The sequence below is a fragment of the Ailuropoda melanoleuca genome, chromosome 5 (genome assembly GCF_002007445.2).
Source record: "Ailuropoda melanoleuca isolate Jingjing chromosome 5, ASM200744v2, whole genome shotgun sequence".
Taxonomy (NCBI): domain Eukaryota; kingdom Metazoa; phylum Chordata; class Mammalia; order Carnivora; family Ursidae; genus Ailuropoda; species Ailuropoda melanoleuca.
The window spans coordinates 33,248,174-33,270,162 of NC_048222.1; the positions used below are offsets into that span (position 1 = coordinate 33,248,174).

Below are 21,989 nucleotides of genomic sequence, written 5' to 3' on the forward strand. Positions count from 1 at the left end.
GTTCCCGCGCCCCGGGCCCGCGCAGCAGGTGCGGCCAGGCCCCACCTCCTCTGCAAGGCCCCGGCTACTCACCCCAACGATGTTCCTCTGCGACCTAGCCGCCCTTACGGACGCCTCTTCCGCCTGCTCCGCCCTCACGCACACCGCCGTGGCCGCGCACGCGCCTCTGCGCGCTGGCGTCACTTAGCAACCGATTGGCGTCGGGGAGGCGGGATCTGAGGGCTTAGGGCCGGAGGTCACTCCCGGCCGGTTTTGCGGCGGTTCCCCACCCGCCCGACCCGTCGCCCTCCTGAACTAGGGGCCCCAGGGTGTGGCTGCCCTGCCAGCACCTGGCTCTGGTTAAGTCACGTCACCATACGTCACTGTATGGCGTCACCGATTGCGTCCCTGCAGATGGGAAGGTCCCTGTCGCGAGGTTCCAGGGCGCCTGTGGTGAAAAGAGCAGTGGCCCTGTCCACACTGCCGCGGATCCCATCGGTACTTCTGCGAAGTGCGGGAAGGTTCCATAAGGAGTGGAACCAGAAGGGGCTGAGGTCGCGGTTAACGTGGAAAACTGATGAGTGCCACTCGTTAACCCAGCGGCAGGGTGTGATGGACCGAGCCTTGAAATCCCCTGTTAACTCATTTTATAAATGGGGCTAACAGTGCCCATCCTCCCTACATTGGAGAATTGTGAGGCAAGAGGAAATAATGTATGCAAACGTGCTTTGTAGAGTATAAAGCCCATTAGACTTTAAAATATTTTTATTATAGGAGAAGGCACCCAAGCAAGAGCAGATGAGAGCAGGGACTTTGGAGTCAGAGAAACCTAGGTTCAAGTCTGATCCTGGCTGATGTTGGATAATCAGTTGTGCTTGACGCTCGGACAAACTGGGGTACAAGGGTGTGGGGGTTTGGAGACTAACTAGAAAGGACATAATTCCAGGCAAAGGATGTTTCATGAGCAAAGGTATGGAAGTGAAAATGGACACGAAGAGTAAGACCAGGAGACCGGGAGACCAGTATTGAGGCCATTGCTGTACTCTAGCTAAGAAGACATGAGAGCCTTCACAAAGGTATTGGCAGTGGGAATGGAGGAGAAAGAATAGATGTGAGTACTGTTAAGGTGGTAGAATTGACTGCACTGAGTGAGGGATAAGTGAGTAGGACAATTTTCTAGTATGGGTGCTGGAAGAGATAGTGGAACCATTTAGCAGCATGAGAAGAAAGATGAGTCTGGGTTATCCACCAGTTTCCGTACTAAGTTACTAGACAGTGGTGGTGACAGTCTTGGAGGATGATTAGATTTGTGGGATGAGATGGCGATGAATTCAAATATAAATCTGCTTATTGGGGAAACATTTAATCTCCACTCATACTTCTTTCCATTTGGAGTGATACCCATTAATATAATACTCCTGGCCTCTCCCTGCACCTGCCACAGCTCACTCCTCCCTGGAGCAGTGACTTCCTGACTGGTGAATTTAAAAGGAGAAACTGGACATATATAGCCCAGCCCATTCTTTTCCCTTAAAAGAAAATTGCCTTCAAGGAATTGCCTTGGTGGTGGTCTCTGCTCCTCTAGGAACAGGACCTGGGGTGGGGTTGAGGGTGCCTGGTCCAGGACTACAAAGTTAGTAAGCCTATTTAATTTCATAATTTGGTATTAGGAAGCTCTCTACCACAGGTAATCCAGCACCAACTTCATTAGTTGTATTATACAGAATAATCGTCCCCCAAAGATGTTCTTGTCCTAATCTACAGAATCTTGTGGATGTGTTCCCTCTCTTACAGGGCAAAAGGGATTTTGCAGATGGGATTAAGTTAAGGATCTTGAGATGAAGAGATTATTTTAGATTATCTGGCTGGGCTTGGAGGTAGGAAGGTTAGAATCAGGGAAGGAGATGTGATGACGGAAACAAAGCTCAGAGAGAAAGAGTGATTTGAAGAAACTGCACTACTGGAATTGGACATGGAGCCAAGGAATGCAGACAGCTTCTGGAAGCTGGAAAAGGCAAGGAAATGGATTCTTCCTTAAAGTCCCCAGAGAGAACCCAGTTCTGCCAATACCTTGATTTTAGGATTTCTAATTTCCAGAACTGTCAGGTAATTAATTTGTGTTGTTTGCTAAATTTGTGGTGTTTGTTACAACAGCAATAGGAAACTAATACAGTCAGTAGTAAGGATGATCATTGGTCTTCTGCCGCATTCTCCTTTATCTGAAAGAGAGGGGTGCAGGTTCTCAGGCTCCCTCAAAGACTATGCATTGCGACATAGATTTAGAGGACATTAACTTTTTTTTTAAAGATTTTATTTATTTATTTGACAGAGACAGCCAGCGAGAGAGGGAACACAAGCAGGGGGAGTGGGAGAGGAAGAAGCAGGCTCCTAGCGGAGGAGCCTGATGTAGGGCTTGATCCTAGAACGCCGGGATCACGCCCTGAGCCGAAGGCTGACGCTTAACGACTGCGCCACCCAGGTGCCCCTAGAAGACATTAACTTTTAATTGGTAATTTAAGTCCTAGGTATGGATGAGATCAATCAGGGAGAAAATATAGAAGAAACAATAAAGAAGACCAAGGATAGAGTCCCGGGAAGCACTAACTGTAAAAGGGGGTGGCAAATGAACAGAAGCCCACAAGGAAGTCTGAGGAACTTGCATAATGCCTCAAGGCCGTAATGTCTGGAAAGCCAAGAATTGCGAGATGGAGACCGGGGTCAGCGGAGTCACAAGTAGGATCACAGGTAGGCCAAGTGTATCAGGGGCTGAAAAGCACTGACTGGATTTAGCAACACAAAAGTGATTGGTGACCAAATAATAATGGCTTTAGTGAGGTTGTAGATATAAACATCAAATTAATGGGGTCTGAAAGGCAGGTCGATATAATGCATTGGACTCTGGGGTGGTTGATGGGAGTTTGAGAAGGTCTTGGTTCTGGAAATTAACTAGCTAGGTAACCTTGGGCAAATCATTTAACTGTTCCAGGCTTTGATTTTCTCATCTACCCAAGGAGAGATCAGGCTGAGTCTATGATTTTCACATAAATTCCTAGGTAATCCCAACTTTATATTAGGCTCATTTGCTTATAACAGCACAGTTCAAATCCTACTCAGATTATTTCACCAAACATTGAAAGTCAGTATATGATATGCCAGCTTCTGTCCAGATACTATGGATCTGACACAGTTATCTGAGAAGCTTACAGTTTTGGAAGGGAGATAAACACATAAGTATGTAACTAATTGCCATAGTTCTTTTTTAAGCAAAGCAAGGTACAAATGGAATGAACTATAAACTGTAACACACTATACTACATGCTATAGCAGAAATCTGTATGAAGTGAAATGAGGGACGTATAAAATGATACAGATAAGGGAGCAATCAGTTTTGTATAATGGAAATCAAGGTATTTACCTCCTCTCTCAGGTAGGCACAATGTGCTTCAAAAATGGACACAACTGTACCAATGACATTTCCCATGGTGATTAAAAAAATGAGAGTAGTGCTAAGTCGAAGCCAATCATTTAACATTCCTTCTAGGTTTGTTGTGATCTGAAAGATTGTTTACGCACAACTACTTCTAAACTAAGTACACTGTTTAACTGGGAAAATTGGACATATGTGCAAGTTGAATGCAAGAGGAATTTATTGACTTTCCATCAGATCCAAGAGGAAACATCTGTTATACATACCATGCTCTATTACATTTGTTCAGCTAATTCTCAGATAGTATCTCATTTAATTATGCAGACATCAGCTTATTGTATCAACAGCTGACATTATATCTCTGTTTTAGCAGGTGAGAACGTAAACTTGAAGTAATCTGGTCAAGGTCATACTAACAGTAGTTAAGTAGGAGACTAAGATTGGACCCAGCACAGGCATCCTCCTTTCCTCAGGCCCTTAGTTTAAGTGCCCTTCCTCTGTACAATTACATCATGTACACACCTTTATTTCAGCATTTAGTGTAATGATGATGCTTACTATGTGCCAGGCCCTGTTTTAAATACACAAGGCATTAATTCATTTAAGCCTCATTACAGCTCTTTGAGGTATGTGGTTTTAATTACAATACTTTATAAATCAGGAAACTAAGGCACAGAAAGGTTAAATAATTTACGCAAGGTCACACAATAACTGCTGGGGCCAGGATTCAACTCTAGGCAGTGAGGGCCTAACGTCCATCCATGCTTTTAACCTCCAGGCTGCTGCTTTCATACCAAGCACCCTCTGCTAACACTGAGGGATTCTAGATGACATAGTTTCCAGAACTCATCGATGCAGTTACTGTAGGGCTGCTGTGTGTGATATTGCTTTGTATTTCTTATTAAATGAACACAACAGAATTTTTTCTCAGGCCAAATGTCATGAAACACTTGGCTACCCTTGAGTAACTGATATGTTTTCTCCTTATAGGCGATGTGAATTATATAACTGGCTGTTTTCTCCTTTCACTTTGACTGCCAAGAAGCTCCGAGAAATTTTGTGGTTCAGCATTAGTAACTGGGAGGACCCTTGGCCTGCATATCTGTATTCCATTGGTTTGAAATTTTTCAAAATAAAAAGTTGGGGGAAAAATAATCTAAATTCTTCTTTATTTTTGAAATTTTTGACAGTGTACATTTATAATTAGAAAAAGGAAATAAAAGAATGTTTGCCACTTTGAATGATGTCTCAGGCTTTACTCTGTGGACAAGAACTAGTTTCAGGTGAAATTCCCTGTGTTCAATGTAGAATCCTAGTTCTTAGAAAACCAGGACTAATGCATTTCTTGAAAGTCCGGGTCACTAGAATTTGTGTTCCGATGGATCTGAAGGTATTTCAAGGAGCATAAAAGAAAACAAGTTGTGGCCTTTCTTGTTTTTAACCTATATCTAAATAATTTGAAACCACTTTTGGATTATTTTGACATATGCTAGCTTGCTTTAGAGGTAGAAAGTTGGTTACTTCCTTGATGATGATATTTTATTATAATGAAGTTTAACGTCAAATTGATTTTGTGGTTTAACATTGGCTGAAAGAATGGATAAAGACCACCTCTTCTAAAATTAAAATAATTATTTTGGTATATTTTCTCAAGTTTAATTGGCTTAGATCCAGTAACTAAATACCAGATTCATTTCTTTATTTGAGTGTGTGTTTTGCAAGTAGTTCTTTCAGGCAGATTTACTAGCCAGGCACTTCGTTAAAAGCCATACGTTTCATGGGAGCATTATGCAGATTTTTCTATAGCCAAAGTGAATAACTGATAATTTATTCTTTGAAATTTTTTCAGTCCAATCTTCATTTTCCAGCAGGGCATTCAAATACCTAAATGCTCTACACTCAACCCAGCAGATTGTTGTTGTGTCGTGGGACCAGCATCCAGGGTTGCCAGATTTGAAATCTATTGATCTCTAAGTATTGAAAACTAATGTGTTAGTTAATGTGTTAGTTACCTACTTAACTTTGTAAAAATAAAACAAAAAAACACACACAAAACCCAGACTTGTATGTGAGTTTGCAGACCCTCTATCAGATAGAACTTTATGGACTTGAACACTTACTAAATTTTATTATTTTTTTTAATTTGTTTGTGAGAGAGAGCAGGGGGGAGCACAGGGCTAGGGACAAACAGACTTCATGCTGAGTGACCCATGCGGGGCTCAATCTCACAACCCTGAGATCATGACCTGAGCTGAAACCAAGAGTCGGACACTTAACTGACTGAGCCACCCAGGTTCCCCTAATTTTTCTTATTTTTAAAGAGTTGTTTTTTAAAGGAAAATCCTGGATTCCCTCCCAGTTCTCCCTCTGTTCACCACCATGTAGAGAGAAATGTTTCTATCTAGGTGAGAATCTCGATGGGATGACTCATTCTTCACAAAAGGCTGTCAACCACCTACCATCTGCTATTTGGATTACTGAATTCTCAACAATATGGATTTGCCATTACTCAACCACAAAATATTAGCTCGTCCCTCGGAAAACCACATACCTGATCATATTACCCTGAGCTCATACACACAGAAACCTTCCTCACCCCCTTCCAGGAGTATTTTACTGACTTGTCTTTTAAATATTGTGTCTTTGGCATATGTTAAGGGATTCTAGAAGAGACTGCTCCACAGAGCCCAATAGTGCATTTGCTATAGAGCTACTGTGCATTTGGTCATTTTATGTTTCCCATGGAAAATCCCATGAGAGAATTTTCTTTCAGAGCCAAGTGTCATGAAATGCTCAGCTATCCTTGAATAACTGAGTATGTCTTCCTCACAGCCAGGTAGAGTTATGTAACTGGATGTGTTTCCCTTTTCACTTTGGCCATCAGGAAGCTCCAAATCAAGCTTTAGCTCGGCTTTAGCACCTGAATAGGAACCTGGTGGCTGCATATTTGCATTCTAATTTGTTCCCTGGTCCTAACCTATTTTAATCTGGGTTTTTCTCTTGCTTGGACTTATTTAGAATTTTCTACATTCTGTGTACCATTGCACTGGCCACCCACTTATGCTGATGATGGAAAAAGCTGGAGAAATGAATGATGAACACATAATGGTGACCACCTTATATGTAGCCACTTGCCCTTACTTCAATCAGGAGTTGAAATGTATGTTTCTTCCATGCTGATAAAAATGTCTTGTTTATAAGGTCTCCAGGGTTTCAATTCAGCTAAATAAAGCTAGAAAAATTAATTATTTTCAAAGAAGTTTTAATGTTACTGCAAATCTACACAATGTCATTCTTTTAATTTTGCTTTTTTCCTTCTGATGGAGGTAGATAGGCAAAGTAATGATTGGAAAGTATAAGTGAGAAACTGGATGTCCCTAATTTTCCAATCAAATAATTTCTCACAACCTCTCTCAGTATTTTCCTTTAGTAGGCCAGAATTTGAAGAATTGCCTTTTCTGTTATGTAATCTAAATCATATTATTTACTTTAAATTCCTTTCTACCACGTATTAGTGATCTGATTTGTATTCACTGGCATGTATATTTGCACATACATGCTTCAACTGAAGGTAGACAGAAAATCTTAAAGCAGGATTCATCATTGTCTTAATATAACTTCTATATTTGTTAAGTTGAAGGTAGAAAGGCAATTGAATACCCCATAACAATTAGGCATTCTTGTCCGACAAGAATGTGTCTACGGTGTAATAATCTTGTAATTATCTGGAGAATGGACAATAAAGGTGCTTTGAAAATGTAAGGAAAGAAATAAGAAGTATTGGCAAGAATGTGGAGAAAAGGGAACCCTTGTGCACTGTTGGTGGGAACGTAAATTGGTGCAGCCACTGTGGAAAACAGTGTGGAGCTTCCTCAAAAGATTAAAAATAGGACTACCATCTGATCCAGCAATTCCACTTCTGAGTATTTACTGAAACACTAATTTAAAAAGATATCTGCACTCCTGTGTTCATTAAAGCATTATTTACAACAGCCAAGATACAGAAACAAACTAAGTGTTCGTGGATGAATAAAGAGAATGTGGTATATATGAACAATAGATACTATTCAGCTATAAAAAAGAATGAAATCTTGCCATTTGCAACAACTTGGATGGATATTGAGGTTATTATGCTAAGTGGAATAAGTCAGACAGAAAAACAAATACAGTTTGATCTCACTCAAAGGTGAAATCTTAAACAGCAACAAAAACAAGACCAAGCTCAAACATACAGAGAACAGATTGGTGGTTACCAGAGGCAGAGGCTGGAGAGTGGGTGAAATGGGTGAGGGGGTCAGAAGGTACAAATTTCCAGTCATAAAATAAATCATGGGAATGGAACGTACAGCATGGTGGCTACAATTAATAATACTGTATTGCATATTTGAAAGTTGCTAAGAGAGTAGATCTTAAAATTCCTCATCACAAGAAAAAAAAAAAGAGTGTAAGGTAAACAGTTAAAATAATACCACAAATTTTGTAATCCTGTTTTGTCATTTCTTAATCCTATATACCAGGAACCTCAAAAAATGGAAATAGCGCAGGCCTGTTTCCTATTTCAATTTTTATTTACAGGTTACCATGTGCCAGGCACAGAGGGGACACAGAGATTAAAGATCCAGTTTTTGCTCTCAAGGACTTTACCATCTAGAACTGTGCTGTCCAGTATGGTAGCCTCATGTGACTATTCAAATTTAATTATATTAGAAATTTAGTTTCTCAATCACACTAGTCACATTTTATTTATTTATTTATTTATTTATTTATTTATTTATTTATTTTTAATTATTATTTTTTTTTATTATCTTATGTTAATCACCATACAGTACATCCCCGGATTCCGATGTAAAGTTTGATGCTTCATTAGTTGCGTATAACACCCAGTGCACCATGCAATACGTGCCCTCCTTACTACCCATCACCAGTCTATCCCATTCCCCCACCCCCTCCCCTCTGAAGTCTTCAGTTTGTTTCTCATAGTCCATAGTCTCTCATGTTTCATTCCCCCTTCTGATTACCCCCCTTTTCTTTATCCCTTTCTTCCCCTACCGATCCTCCTAGTTCTTATGTTCCATAGATGAGAGAAATCATATGATAATTGTCTTTCTCTGCTTGACTTATTTCACTTAGCATTATCTCCTCCAGTGCCGTCCATGTTGCAGCAAATGTTGAGAATTCGTTCTTTCTGATAGCTGAGTAATATTCCATTGTATATATGGACCACAGCTTCTTAATCCAGTCATCTGTTGAAGGGCATCTCGGCTCCTTCCATGATTTGGCTATTGTGGACAATGCAGCTATGAACATTGGGGTGCATATGGCCCTTCTCTTTACTACGTCTGTATCTTTGGGGTAAACACCCAGTAGTGCAATGGCTGGGTCATAGGGTAGTTCAATTTTTAACTTTTTAAGGGACCTCCACACTGTTTTCCAGAGTGGCTGTACCAACTTGCATTCCCACCAACAATGTAGGAGGGATCCCCTTTCTCCACATCCTCTCCAACAATTGTTGTTTCTTGCCTTGTCTATCTTTGCCATTCTAACTGGCGTAAGGTGGTATCTCAGTGTGGTTTTGATTTGAATTTCCCTGATGGCTAATGATTTTGAACATTTTTTCATGTGTCTGTTAGCCATTTGTATGTCTTCATTGGAAAAGTGTCTGTTCATATCTTCTGCCCATTTTATGATTTGTTTATTTGTTTCTCGTGTATTGAGTTTGAGAAGTTCTTTGTAGATCTTGGATACCAGTCCTTTATCTGTGGTGTCCTTTGCAAATATATTCTCCCATTCCGTGGGCTGTCTCTTAGTTTTTTTGACTGTTTCCTTGGCTGTGCAGAAGCTCTTTATCCTGATAAAGTCCCATAAGTTCATTTTATCTTTTATTTCTCTTGCCTTTGGCGATGTGTCGTGAAAAAGGTTGCTCTGGCCGATGTCATAGAAGTTGTTGCCTATGTTCTCCTCTAGAATTTTGATGGATTCCTGTCTCACATTGAGGTCTTTCATCCATTTGGAGTTTATTTTTGTGTATGGTGTGAGAGAGTGGTCAAGTTTCATTCTTTTGCATGTAGCTGTCCAATTTTCCCAGCACCATTTATTGAAGAGACTGTCTTTTTTCCACCGGATGTTTTTTCCTGCTTTATCAAAGATTAGTTGCCCAAAGAGCCGAGGGTCCATTTCTGGGTTCTCTATTCTGTTCCATTGGTCGATGTGTCTGTTTTTGTGCCAGTACCATGCTGTCTTTGTGATCACAGCTTTGTAGTACAGCTCGAAATCCGGCATTGTGATGCCCCCAGCTTTGTTTTTCCTTTTCAACAGTTCCTTGGAGATTCGGGGCCTTTTCTGGTTCCATACAAATTTAAGGACTATTTGTTCCAGTTCTTTGAAAAATGTCCTCGGTATTTTGATCGGGATAGCATTGAAAGTGTAGATTGCTCTGGGTAGTATGGACATTTTAACTATGTTAATTCTTCCAATCCATGAGCATGGAATATTTTTCCATCTTTTTATGTCTTCCTCAATATCTTTCAAAAGTGATCTATAGTTTCTAGGATATAGGTCCTTTACGTCTCTGGTTAAGTTAATTCCAAGGTAACGTATGGTTTTTGGTGTTATTGTAAATGGGATGGATTCCCTAATTTCTCTTTCTTCAGTCTCGTTATTCGTGTATAGAAATGCAACTGATTTCTGGGCATTGATTTTGTATCCTGCCACCTTACTGAATTGTTCTATAACTTCTAATAGTTTGGGAGTGGATTCCTTTGGGTTTTCCATATAGAGTATCATGTCATCTGCAAAGAGAGACAGTTTGACTTCTTCTTTGCCGATTTGGATACCTTTGATCCCTTTTTGTCTTCTGATTGCTGTTGCAAGGACTTCTAGTACTATGTTGAATAATAGTGGCGAGAGTGGGCATCCTTGTCGTGTTCCTGATCTTAAGGGAAAGGCTTCCAGCTTTTCCCCATTGAGAATAATGCTTGCAGTAGGCTTTTCATAGATGGCTTTTATGAGATTGAGAAATGTACCCTCTATTCCTACACTCTGAAGGGTTTTAATCAGGAAAGGATGCTGTATTTTGTCAAATGCTTTTTCTGCATCAATTGAGAGGATCATATGGTTCTTGAGTCTTTTCTTGTTGATATGATGTATCACATTGATTGATTTGCGAGTGTTGAACCATGCTTGCATCCCAGGTATGAATCCCACTTGGTCATGATGGATAATCCTTTTAATGTACTGTTGGATTCTATTAGCAAGGATCTTGTTGAGGATTTTGGCATCCATATTCATTAGAGAAATCGGTCTGTAATTCTCCTTTTTGAGGGGGTCTTTGCCTGGTTTGGGGATCAAGGTAATATTAGCCTCATAGAATGAGTTTGGTAGCTTTCCTTCTGTTTCTATTTTTTGAAATAGCTTTAGGAGAATAGGTATTATTTCTTCTTTGAATGTTTGGTAGAATTCCCCAGGAAAACCGTCTGGGCCTGGAGTTTTATTATTTGGAAGGTTGTTTATCACTGACTCAATTTCTTCATAGTTAATTGGCCTATTTAAGAAATCTATTTCTTCCTGTTTCAGTCTTGGTAGTTTATAGGTTTCCAGGAAGGCCTCCATCTCTTCCAGATTGTTTAGTTTTTTGGCATATAGCTGTTGATAAAAGTTTCTAATAATCCTTGCAATTTCAATGGTGCTGGTCGTGACCTCTCCCTTTTCAGTCATAATTTTAATAATCTCAGTCCTTTCTCTTTGTTTTTGGACAAGTTTTGCCAGTGGTCTATCAATTTTATGGATTCTCTCAAAGAACCAGCTTCTAGTCCTGTTGATCTGCTCTACTGTGGTTCTGGTTTCTAATTCATTGATTTCTGCTCTAATCTTGGTCAACTCCTTCCTTGTCAGTGGGTTAGGCCTGTCCCTCTGTTGCTGTTCCAGTTTCTTGAGGTGAGAATATAGAAACTGCATTTTAGATTTTTCTATTCTTTTGAGTGAGGCTTGGATGGCTATGTATTTCCCCCTTAGGACTGCCTTTGCAGTATCCCATAGGTTTTGGACCGTTGTGTATTCATTCTCGTTGGTCTCCATAAATTGTTTAATTTGTTTTTTGATTTCCTGGTTTATCGAGTCATTCTTGAGCAGGATGGTTCTTAGCCTCCAAGTGTTTGAGTTTCTTCCAGGTTTTTCCTTGTGGTTGAGTTCCAATTTCAGAGCGTTGTGGTCTGAGAATATGCAGGGGATAATTTCAATCTTTTGGTATTGGCTGAGACCTGTTTTGTGTCCCAGAGCATGATCTATTCTTGAGAATGTTCCATGGGCATTTGAATAGAATGAGTATTCTTTGGTTCTGGGGTGTAGTGTTCTATATATATCTATGAGGTCCAACTCGTCGAGTATGGCATTCAAAGCCTTTGATTCTTTGCTTAGTTTTTGCCAGGGTGTTCTGTCTATTTCTGATAGTGGGGTGTTGAGGTCCCCTACTATTACTGTGTTCTTATCTATATGTCTCTTTATTTTGGTTAAGAGTTGGCTTGTGTATCTTGCTGCTCCCCTGTTGGGGGCATATATATTAATAATTGTCATATCCACTTGTTGAATACTTCCTTTAAGAATAATATAGTGCCCTTCTGTATCTCTCTCTATGGCCTCTAGTTTAAAATCCAGTCTATCTGATATGAGAATTGCTACTCCAGCTTTCTTTTGAGGTCCATTTGCGTGGAAGATGGTACTCCATCTCCTTACTCTAGTCTAGTCACATTTTAAAAGTTCAATAACCACACCTGGCCGGCGGCTACACAGTGCGTGTGTAGAACGTTTCTATCATTGTAGAAAATTATATAAGAGAATGTCGGTCTAGAAGTCATGTGGAAATTTCAGACTGAGAAAGATGTGATCCATGTGCATAAGAACGATCTGGGGCATGTTGAACCCCACTGCCAGAGATTCTGATTGATGGATACCATCAATCAGACGGGAGTCTGTTTTTCACAATACCTCCAGGTTATTGTGATACAGAAGGTACACGTACTTCATTGAGAAAAATCAATTTAGGGTCAGTGGGACTAGCCCAATAGAGTGATTCTGCAGATCCTACCTAGATGGCATCTGGATGCTTGAGCCAATTCAGATTTGATTTGGAGAGTTAGGAGGGCTGGAACTATATTTGTACCTTGAGAGTTATGGAGCATGGTATACCCATTATGTGTCTAAAGACATATCAAAGAGTATTAGAAATATCTTTAATTTTCATGTGTTCTCCAGAGTCATTAGAGGAGAATCTATTCCCGTCTTTTCCAGCTTCTGGTGCCTGCTGACATTCCTTGGCTTGTGGCCACATCACTTTAATCTCTACTGGCATTGTCAGATTGTCTGTTCCTTTTCTGTGTCAGATGGCCCTCTGTGTCCTTCTCACAGGGACACTTATGATTATATTTAGGGCCCACCCAGATAATCCAGGATAACCTCCTCATCTCAAAATCCCCAGCTTAACCACATATATAGAGACGATTTTTGCATAGAAGGTAACGTTCACTGGCTCCAGAGATTAGGACCTGGATATTTTGGGGAGTCATTATTCAGCCTACCATAACACAGTTATACTTACTTATGAACTTAGAGAATGGTGTTGAAGGATAGGTATACACCAACTTTTTAACATGAATTTCTTCAAGATAGATGTTATTGGAAAAGGAGAGGGGAAACTATTCACTTTTTTCCATGTTTTGATTGAGTAGCTAAATATAATAAGGCAGAAAATTTTTATTTTATTTTTAGAATTTATTTTTTTGAGAGAGAGGGAGAGTGAGAGAAGAAGCAGACTCCCCGCTGAGCAGAGAGCCTGATGTGGAACTTGATCCTAGGACCCTGAGATCATGACCTGAGCCTGAGGCAGACACTTAACCAACTGAGCTACCCAGGTGCCCCCAGGTAGAAAAAATTTTAAAGGAGAAAGAAGAAGAGCAAAAATTTCAACTAAATACAAACAAAAAGAAAGCAGAGGGCAATATCAATTATACGTATAATGGAATTCAAGACCAACAGCATTACACAGAAAAATAAAGGGTATTTTGTATGATGAAAGCCCAAGAAATGAAGATCTGTTATAAACCTTTATGTATCAAACACTATAGTAGCAAACTATGGAAGGCAAAAACTTTTAAAAAAATAAGAAGATTTTTGTAAAACTACGATTTTCTTAAGGGACTTTAATATACGTTTCTTAGAATTCAATGCATCAAGTAGACAAACAAGAAGAGGAAGAGGAGGAAGGGGAAGAAGAAAAAGAGGAAGGAAAAGAGGGAGGGGGAGGGGATAGCAGTGCTTGTGGAGGATTTTAATTCTCAGCTCGATCGAGCAGTTGTAAATAAAACTTGGTACAGCATAACAGATGATACATACTGTTTTTGTCCAAGGAACAGCCTCAAGAATCAAGCATATGCTTGTTCACAGAGAAAACTATGGTAAATTTCAAAAGGAAGAAATGTAACAGTTCTCATTCACTAGCCACAATGCAGTAAACTACAATTATCATCAAAAGGGTAGCAAAATAAGGTTTATCTTCTAGAGTTAAAGAGAAAACCAAAACTGAATTTCAAAAACTATATAAAAGAATAACAATGAGTGCCTACATAGTAAAAGCTGTGCTGTGTGACCAAGACAGTTCTGAGGAAAAGCTGATAGTTTTATTTTTTTAGTTTTTCATTTTAACTTAATTACCTCTTTATGTTTTCAATTCCAGTTAACATACAGTGTTATATTAGTTTCAGGTGTACAATACAGTGACTCAGTAACTATACGTTACTCAGTGCTCATCATGACAAGTGTCCTCTTCATCCCCTTCATTTATCTCACCCATCTCCCACCCAGCTCCCCTCCCGTCACCATCTGTTTGTTCTCTCTAGTGAAGAGTTTGTTTTTTGGGTTTTCTCTTCTTTTTCTTTGTTCATTTGTTTTGTTTTTTAAATTCCACATATGAGTGAAATCATTTGGTATTTGTCTTTCTCTGACTTATTTCACTTAGCATAATACTCTAGCTCCATCCATGCTGTTGCAAATGGCAAGATTTCATTCTTTCTATGGCTTGCATTATGTATGCATACCACATCTCCTTTATCTGTTCATCTGTCAATGGATAGTTGGGCTGCTTCCATAATTTGGCTATTGTAAGTAATGCTGCAGTACACATAGGGGTGCTTATATCTTGTCAAGTTAGGGTTTTCATATTCTTTGGGTAAATACCCAGGAGTGCAATTACTGGACCATGAGGTAATTCTCTTTTTAATTTTTTGAGGAACCTCCATACTGTTTTCCAGAGTGGCTGCACCAGTTTGCATTGCCACCAACAGTGCAAGAGAGTTCCCCTTTCTCCACATCCTCACTAACATCTGTTGTTTGTGTTGTTGATTTTAGCCATTCTGACAGGTGGGAGGTGATATCTTATTGTGATTATGATTTGCATTTCCCTAATGATTGGTCATGCTGAGCATCTTTTCATGTGGATTTTGGCCATCTGTATGTCTTTGGGAAAATGTCCATAATATTTTCTGCCCATTTTTAAATTGGATTATTTGGGTTTTTTGTGTGTTGAGTTGTATCAGTTCTTTATATATTTTGAATACTAACCCTTAATCAGATATGTCATTTATAAGTATCTTCTTCCATACAGTGGGATGTCTTTTACTTTTGTTGACTGTTTCCTTTGCTGTGCAGAAGTTTTTTATTTTGATGTAGTTCCAATAGTTTTTGTTTTTGTTTCCCTTGCTTCAGAAGACTATCTAGAAAAATGTTGCTATGGCCAATGTTGGAGAAATTACTGCCTGTGCTTTCTTTTAGGATGTTTATGGATTCAGGTCTCATGTTTAGGTCCTTAATTCATTTTGACTTTATTTTTATGTGTGGTGTGAGAAAGTGGTGCAGTTTCATTCTTTTGCATGTTCCTGTCCCGTTTCCCCAGCACCTTTGTTGAAGAGACTTTTTCCCATTGCATATTCTTGCATCCTTTGTCACAGATTAATTGACCATATAATCATGGGTTTATTTATGGACTCTTTATTCTATCCTATAGATCTGTGAGTCTGTTTTTGTGCCAGTACCACACTATTTTTATTACTACAGCTTTGTAGTATATCGTGAAATCTGAGATTATAATAGCTTCGGTTTTGTTCTTTTTCAAGATTTCTTTGACTATTTGGGGTCTTTTGTGGTTCCATACAAATTTTAGGATTATTTGTTCTAGTTCTGTGTAAAATGTTGTTGGTATTTTGATAGGGACTCCATTAAATCTGTGTATTGCTTTGGGTACTGTGGACATTTTAATAATTTTTGTTCCTCAAATCCACGAGCATGGACTATCTTTCCCTTTGTTTGTATCATCAAGAAAACCTAATATTTTTAAATGTACTTTTGAGATTTAAAAATAGTATTAATAAGTAATCATTCCATTTAAGAAGTTAGAAAAAAGAACAAGAAAAACTAAGAAATTTGGGGGGTAAAGATATAGATGTGTGCCAATCAGTTATTGCCACAAAAATGCTGTGTAACAACCACAAAATCTCAGTAGCCTACAATAAACACTTTATTTCTTGCTCATGCAGATCAGCTAAGGTCATTCTGTTCCAGGCTAGGAGAAACCTGGGATGGCTCTGCTCCATGTGTCCCATGATTGGATCTAGGCTAGAAAGGCAGTGGCTGCCTGGAGCATGTTTTTCTCATGGTGATAGCAGCCAAAGGGTCCATTTTACAGCAAAGGGGATGTAGTAGTGGACACAGGGCCATGGAACCTGCTAGACCTATCACATACTGCACCAGCAGTATGTTCAGAGTGATTCTGAACTTCCTACGTAAATGGCATGTGGGTGCGTGAGACAGTTCAGATTTGATTTGGAGAGATGAGAAGTGTGCAAGTGTGATGAGACGCTCTTCTGAAGGTGTAGCTGAGGTGTCAGCTTGGAGATATTATCCTGCAATGGTACGATACCATCTGCCAGGGCACATTATATACCCTGAAGCAAGTATCATTTTTAGTGCTGTACCCCCAATAGGCATTATATGGGTTTAGGAGCCAAGGGGTGGAAATGTGAGCAGCCCCCGCCTACCACCATTGCTTAGTTTTTCACAACTCGAGGCCCGGCTTGTCTAGAGGTCCTTGTTCCCAAAAAGGGAACACTGATTTAAGAGTAGATTCCTCAAACTAGTCCATCAGATGCTACAACTGGCCACTAAAAGGCCCAAGTAGGGTAGTTATTATTGCTTTTAAACCTATTTTACTCTTGATATTTTGCTTTGCTGTTGTGCTGTTGTTTTTTGCAGTTTACCTCCACAAATTATAATGTGCTCAGTACAGGATCCCTTCTCATACTTCCAGCCTTCTGGTTCTATGAGAACACTTAATATTATTGATTGTGTGCCCAAAGTCATGCTGAGCACACTACAATAATATAATAATAGGATAGAAATCCTTATAGGATTTATAAATCCTATATGAAAACTTAAAGGATTTATATCCTATTATTCATGTGGCTTGATACTTTAAAATACCAGCTTTTCTCCCTACATTTCTGTGACCCATGGCCCTTCTTCTATCCAGGCAGCTAGAACACAGGGCCTTAGGGATGTTACAAAAGAAAAAGGGCTTTGGCTTTCAAAAATCTAAACCTTCATGCTTTGAGTTGTGAGGAAGGAGAGCTCTGAGACCTGGTGAATCCCCATGAAGAGGCCCCACCTTCCTCTGTACCTGTGAGTTAGGATAAAGGGAAATCGGAGTCCTGAGATACGGTATCTGCAGTTCTGAATGGAAAAGGGCCCTACTTTTGGCTTCCCAGGTAGAAACCCTCGAAGTCAGCCAGATCCCTGAAGAAATGGCTGTGACAGGTGACTAACAGGTAGGACTATATATAAACCTCATGACTTAAGTTTCCCATGGTCTCATGTGATGTAATGATCCAGTGCTCCATGGGTAAAAGTTACAGAGAAGAGCTCTTAGCCCCAAAGAGTCCCTTGACATAACATGGAAATAGCACAGTGGAAATGGCTGACATAGCATGGAAATAGCAGAATGAAGTAGCAAGGGAAGTGACAGACCTGAAAGAGCCTCGACCCCTAATGAAGGGTGGTCTACCAGCAAGCTACATAGATCTCTAACAAAGGACCAAGCAGGGGACTTGACATTTCAGCAAATGTCAATAGAATGGTTCTGTGGAAGATCAGCAGCTCACGTTCCTCCAACCTTCTGGACGTCACAGGAACTCAAGATTTGACCTCAGAGGAAAGCAGCAGGAGAGATCCTGAATTTATGGAGATTCAGTTTCTACCCCCTCTCAGAAAATAGGGACTTTAAATTATGTGCATTTAGAATAAAAACTCTGTTTCTTACACCTCTGAGTTTGTAGATACATATCCCTTATATTCATTGCTACAAATAATGAGTGTTTTACTATATTTATAATAGTGGGAGAAAGTAACTCATATTTTTGGGGATATAGTTCTCTGATATTAGTAGCTTTAGAAAGGAGTCTGTACAACAGTGCTTCTCAAACCTTATCATATATGCCAATTGCTTGGAGATCCTTTGAAAATAGAGCTTCTCATTCAGTAAGTCTCAGGTGAAGCCTGAAGATCTCAATTTTTAACTAGTTCTCCACTAATGCTGATGCCGCCGGTACGGGGACCACCCTTGGGAGTAGTGAGGCTGTTCAGTATACTGGTAAGATGATTACACTACATTGGTTTTCCAAATGTATTGACTAGCACTTTCACAAATAAACACAGGGTGGCGCTCGAGCTCCCAGTGTATCATAGATCTGTGGTCCAGTTTTAGATTCCAGTTTAAAATAAAATACAGGGGCACCTGGGTGGCCCAGTAGGTTAAGCTACCGACTCTTGATTTCAGCTCAGGTCATAATCTCAGGGTCTCTGGGATCAAGCCCCACATCCGGCTCCGCACTCAGCACTAGTCCGCTTCAGATTCTTTCTCTCCCTCTCCCTCTGCCCCTCCCCCTGCTCGCACGTGCTCTCTCTTCCCTCTGAAATTAAACCTTTTAAAATAAAATACAAAATGAATATAAGCAACAAAGAAAGTTAATGTAAAAGGAAAGTTGAATGTTCTAAAGAACTCTCAAAGACAAATAGCTCACATAAATTTTACCTGAATTAGAGGCAAAAAAAACCATGTAAATAAGGAGGAAACCATGAAACTATGATTCTGAAGTTAGATTCCTTTGTAAATGCTTTAAGTTCACACTCCACTCGAAAGACACTAGGATTTGAGAGCTTTAGACCGGTGGTTCTCCACAGGGCATTACTGACCCCTAGGGGTAGTTTTGGAAACTCATGGGGCATTTGTGGCTGGGTTTCACAACTGGTCCTTAGCGGATGAGGAACGGGGGTGTGAGACATCCTGTACGGGCCTGAACAGCTCTGAAAAATCTCACTGAGTATTCATATCGGTAAAAAGCTTGCTTTTACCCTCAAGAAGGTGGGCTTCACATAATTGACTTCCTCTCAAAGAGCACAGTATGGAAAGGGGGTGGGTGGAGATGAACTTCACAGTGGAGAAACAACAAAATCCACCTCAGCCAAGTAATCAAGATTCCCATCATCAGTGACACATCGTGTCGGTAACGTGCACCTTGATCAGATGTGATAAGAAGGGGACTTTACCTCCATAGGCTTTCTCCTAAAAAACGATAATCCGTTTCATCATGAGATTAAAAAAAAATTATATTAATAAAATCCCAGCTGAGAAACATTGACTAGTCAGCACTCCTCAAAACTATCAAAGAACAAAGAAAACAAGGAAAGTCTAAAAAACGATCACATTCTACGGGAGTCTAAGGAGACCTGATGACTAAACAGAATATAGTATCCTGGATGGGAACCTGTAACAGACAAAGGAAAGTAGCTTAAAACTAAGAAAATCTGAATAAAGTATAGTCTTTGGTTAATAATAATGCATCATTGAAGAGAAGGGCCATATGCACCCCAATTTACATAGCAGCAATGTCCACAATAGCTAAATCGTGGAAGGAGCCGAGATGCCCTTCAACAGATGACTGGATTAAGAAGTTGTGGTCCATATATACAATGTATTATTACTCAGCTATCAGAAAGAACGAATTCTCAACTTTTGCTGCAACATGGACGGCACTGGAGGAGATAACGCTAAGTGAAATAAGTCAAGCAGAGGAAGACAAGTATCATGATTTCTCTCATCTATGGAACATAAGAACTAGGATGAGCGGTAGGGGAAGAAAGGGATAAAGAAAGGGGGGGTAGTCAGAAGGGGGAATGAAACATGAGAGACTATGGACTATGAGAAACAAACTGAAGACTTCAGAGGGGAGGGGGGTGGGGGAATGGGATAGACTGGTGATGGGTAGTAAGGAGGGCACGTATTGCATGGTGCACTGGGTGTTATACGCAACTAATGAACCATCGAGCTTTACATCGGAATCCGGGGATGTACTGTATGGTGACTAACATAATATAATAAAAAATCATTAAAAAAATAATAATAATGCATCAGTGTAGTTTCATTAGTGGTAACAAATGCAGCATACTAACGTAAGATTTTAAAAATAAAGGAAACTGGGTCTGGGGTATATGGGAACTTTGCATCTTTTCTATAAATCTGTTTTCAACCAGTAGGTAAGTCCTGGAGATCTAATGCACAGGATGGTGACTATAGGCAACAATATTGTATGATAACCTTCAAAGTCACTAAGACACTAGATCTTAATTGTTCCCACACATACAGATTTTTTTTAAATCATTTGAGAGAGCGAGCACGCACACATGCAAGTCGGAGAGGGGCAGAGGGAGAGGGAGAATTTCAATCAGACTCCCCGCTGAGCACAGAGCCCGTCCCGGAGCTTGATCTCACCCTGAAATCACAACAAAAGCTGAAATCAAGTCAGATGCTTAACCGACTGAGTCACCCAGGCGCCCCAAAAGAAATGATGTTTATGTGACACGACAGAGGTGTTGGCTAACTCTAGTAATCATATTTCAATATATAAACATATCAAATGTACACATTAAACTTACACAATGTCAATATTATTTCAATAAAAATATTATAAAGCCACCTTTTTATTATATGAGCCTAGAATGCCTATTTTACTTGTTACTTATATAATTTTTTTAAAAGATTTTATTTATTTATGTGACAGACAGCCAGCGAGAGAGGGAACACAGCAGGGGAGTGGGAGAGGAAGAAGCAGGCTCCCAGCAGAGGAGCCTGATGTGGGGCTCGATCCCATAACGCCGGATCACGCCCTGAGCCGAAGGCAGACGCCTAACGACTGCACTACCCAGGCGCCCCTACTTGTTACTTATATAATTTTAATATTCACTAGGGACAAATTATCCTACTAACAGAAGGAATATTATTCTTTTATTCAAAACTTTAGCAAGAATTTGATCACCATTTTGGAAAATGACATTTCCAACAGTAACGCTACTCATGTTTTTTGAGTGGCCAGTAAGACATACCTGTTACCAGGACGCATTATATGTTTTTAGCTCTTCATGAATCATGAATTCAGTCTTTATTTTAAAATATCCAATAGCATTAACAGTACTTGACCGAGCAGTTTGACTTCTTCCACCTTTAAAAGCAAGCACCTGACTGCTTCATTGTTTTCTAGTGTAGTAGTATCTGGGCATTTATATGTTGAAATGCATATTTTATTACAAATTGGTTTCATTTCTCCTCTACATTATGGTAAAGGCACTGGACTGATCCTTTCTGAAATTGTGTATATAGGTGAGTCACGTATGAATTTCATTGTAGGACAGCGGGTGTGATCGAGGTTATAAATATTCCCACGTTATAGTAAGAAGGGTCTGCTAAGTCCGATACGGTTGAGAACTCCAATCTTAGACCAAGCTCTTCGAGGGCAGAAAATGTCTGATTTCTTACAGGTTCTCAACATTTCATTTCACCCTGTTGCTGTTTGTTTATGGCTCCTCAGAAGCCCTTGTTTGCCCCTCCATTCTGGCAGTCTCAGTTCTAATCCTGGGCCCACCCTCATGCAGGCAACTGGAGTAAATATGAGCCCTCTAGGCCAGAGTGGTCTCATTCTCTGTGCCAGTGATTAGACACAGACCAGTGAGCCAGAGGTAGTCAAGACACGAGGGGGATTCTGCTGAGGAGTTTTGGGAAAGGTTTTACAGACCCTAAACGCACAGGAGGAACGAAAGTTCTTTTCTTTCGCTGGACATTGTTGGATTATACGTGATACCTGGAATCATGGTAGGCATCTTTGATCATGAGTATTATTACCCCAGAAAGAAAATGCTGACAATGACAGGTTGGGAAGGAAGAAGGAAACCAGGGTTCTGGATATCCCTGAACCCTCGATGAACCCACAGAGTTGGGTCTTTTCTCACCAGCAGCAAGCATCCTGACTAATATAACCCTCTTCACCAGCAGTTGTGCTGCTGGGGAATACGTGTACACACTGCACGCAGTCCCGCTCAGAATGCTATGTAGGGAAGCCACGGCAATTCTCTCTCAGCCGTCGGCACCTTGCTCACACCCCTGTATTGTAACTGAGTCCCAGGCTTCGCTGTGAAGGGCTCACAGGAGACTGAGTTT

At 40.1% G+C, this 21,989-nt stretch overlaps 1 protein-coding gene and 1 long non-coding RNA gene across 3 annotated transcripts in view; one reads left to right on the forward strand and one right to left on the reverse strand.

Annotated features, from left to right (window-relative positions):
* Positions 1 to 140, reverse strand: part of BTBD9 (BTB domain containing 9) — a 402,059-nt gene extending 401,919 nt beyond the window's left edge. The window contains exon 1 of the mRNA XM_011234240.3: positions 73 to 140. The gene's annotated coding sequence lies outside the window, so the exon portion shown is untranslated. The remainder of the gene's footprint in view (positions 1 to 72) is intronic.
* LOC109490777 lies at positions 134 to 4,623 on the forward strand. 2 transcript variants are annotated; one of them, XR_002144164.2, is made up of 3 exons: positions 134 to 477; positions 2,499 to 2,724; positions 4,397 to 4,623. It is a non-coding gene; the product is annotated as an uncharacterized LOC109490777 (long non-coding RNA). The 2 variants fall into 2 exon arrangements; XR_004625265.1 differs by lacking the exon at positions 134 to 477 and adding an exon at positions 502 to 2,085.
* Positions 4,624 to 21,989: the final 17,366 nt, after the last annotated feature.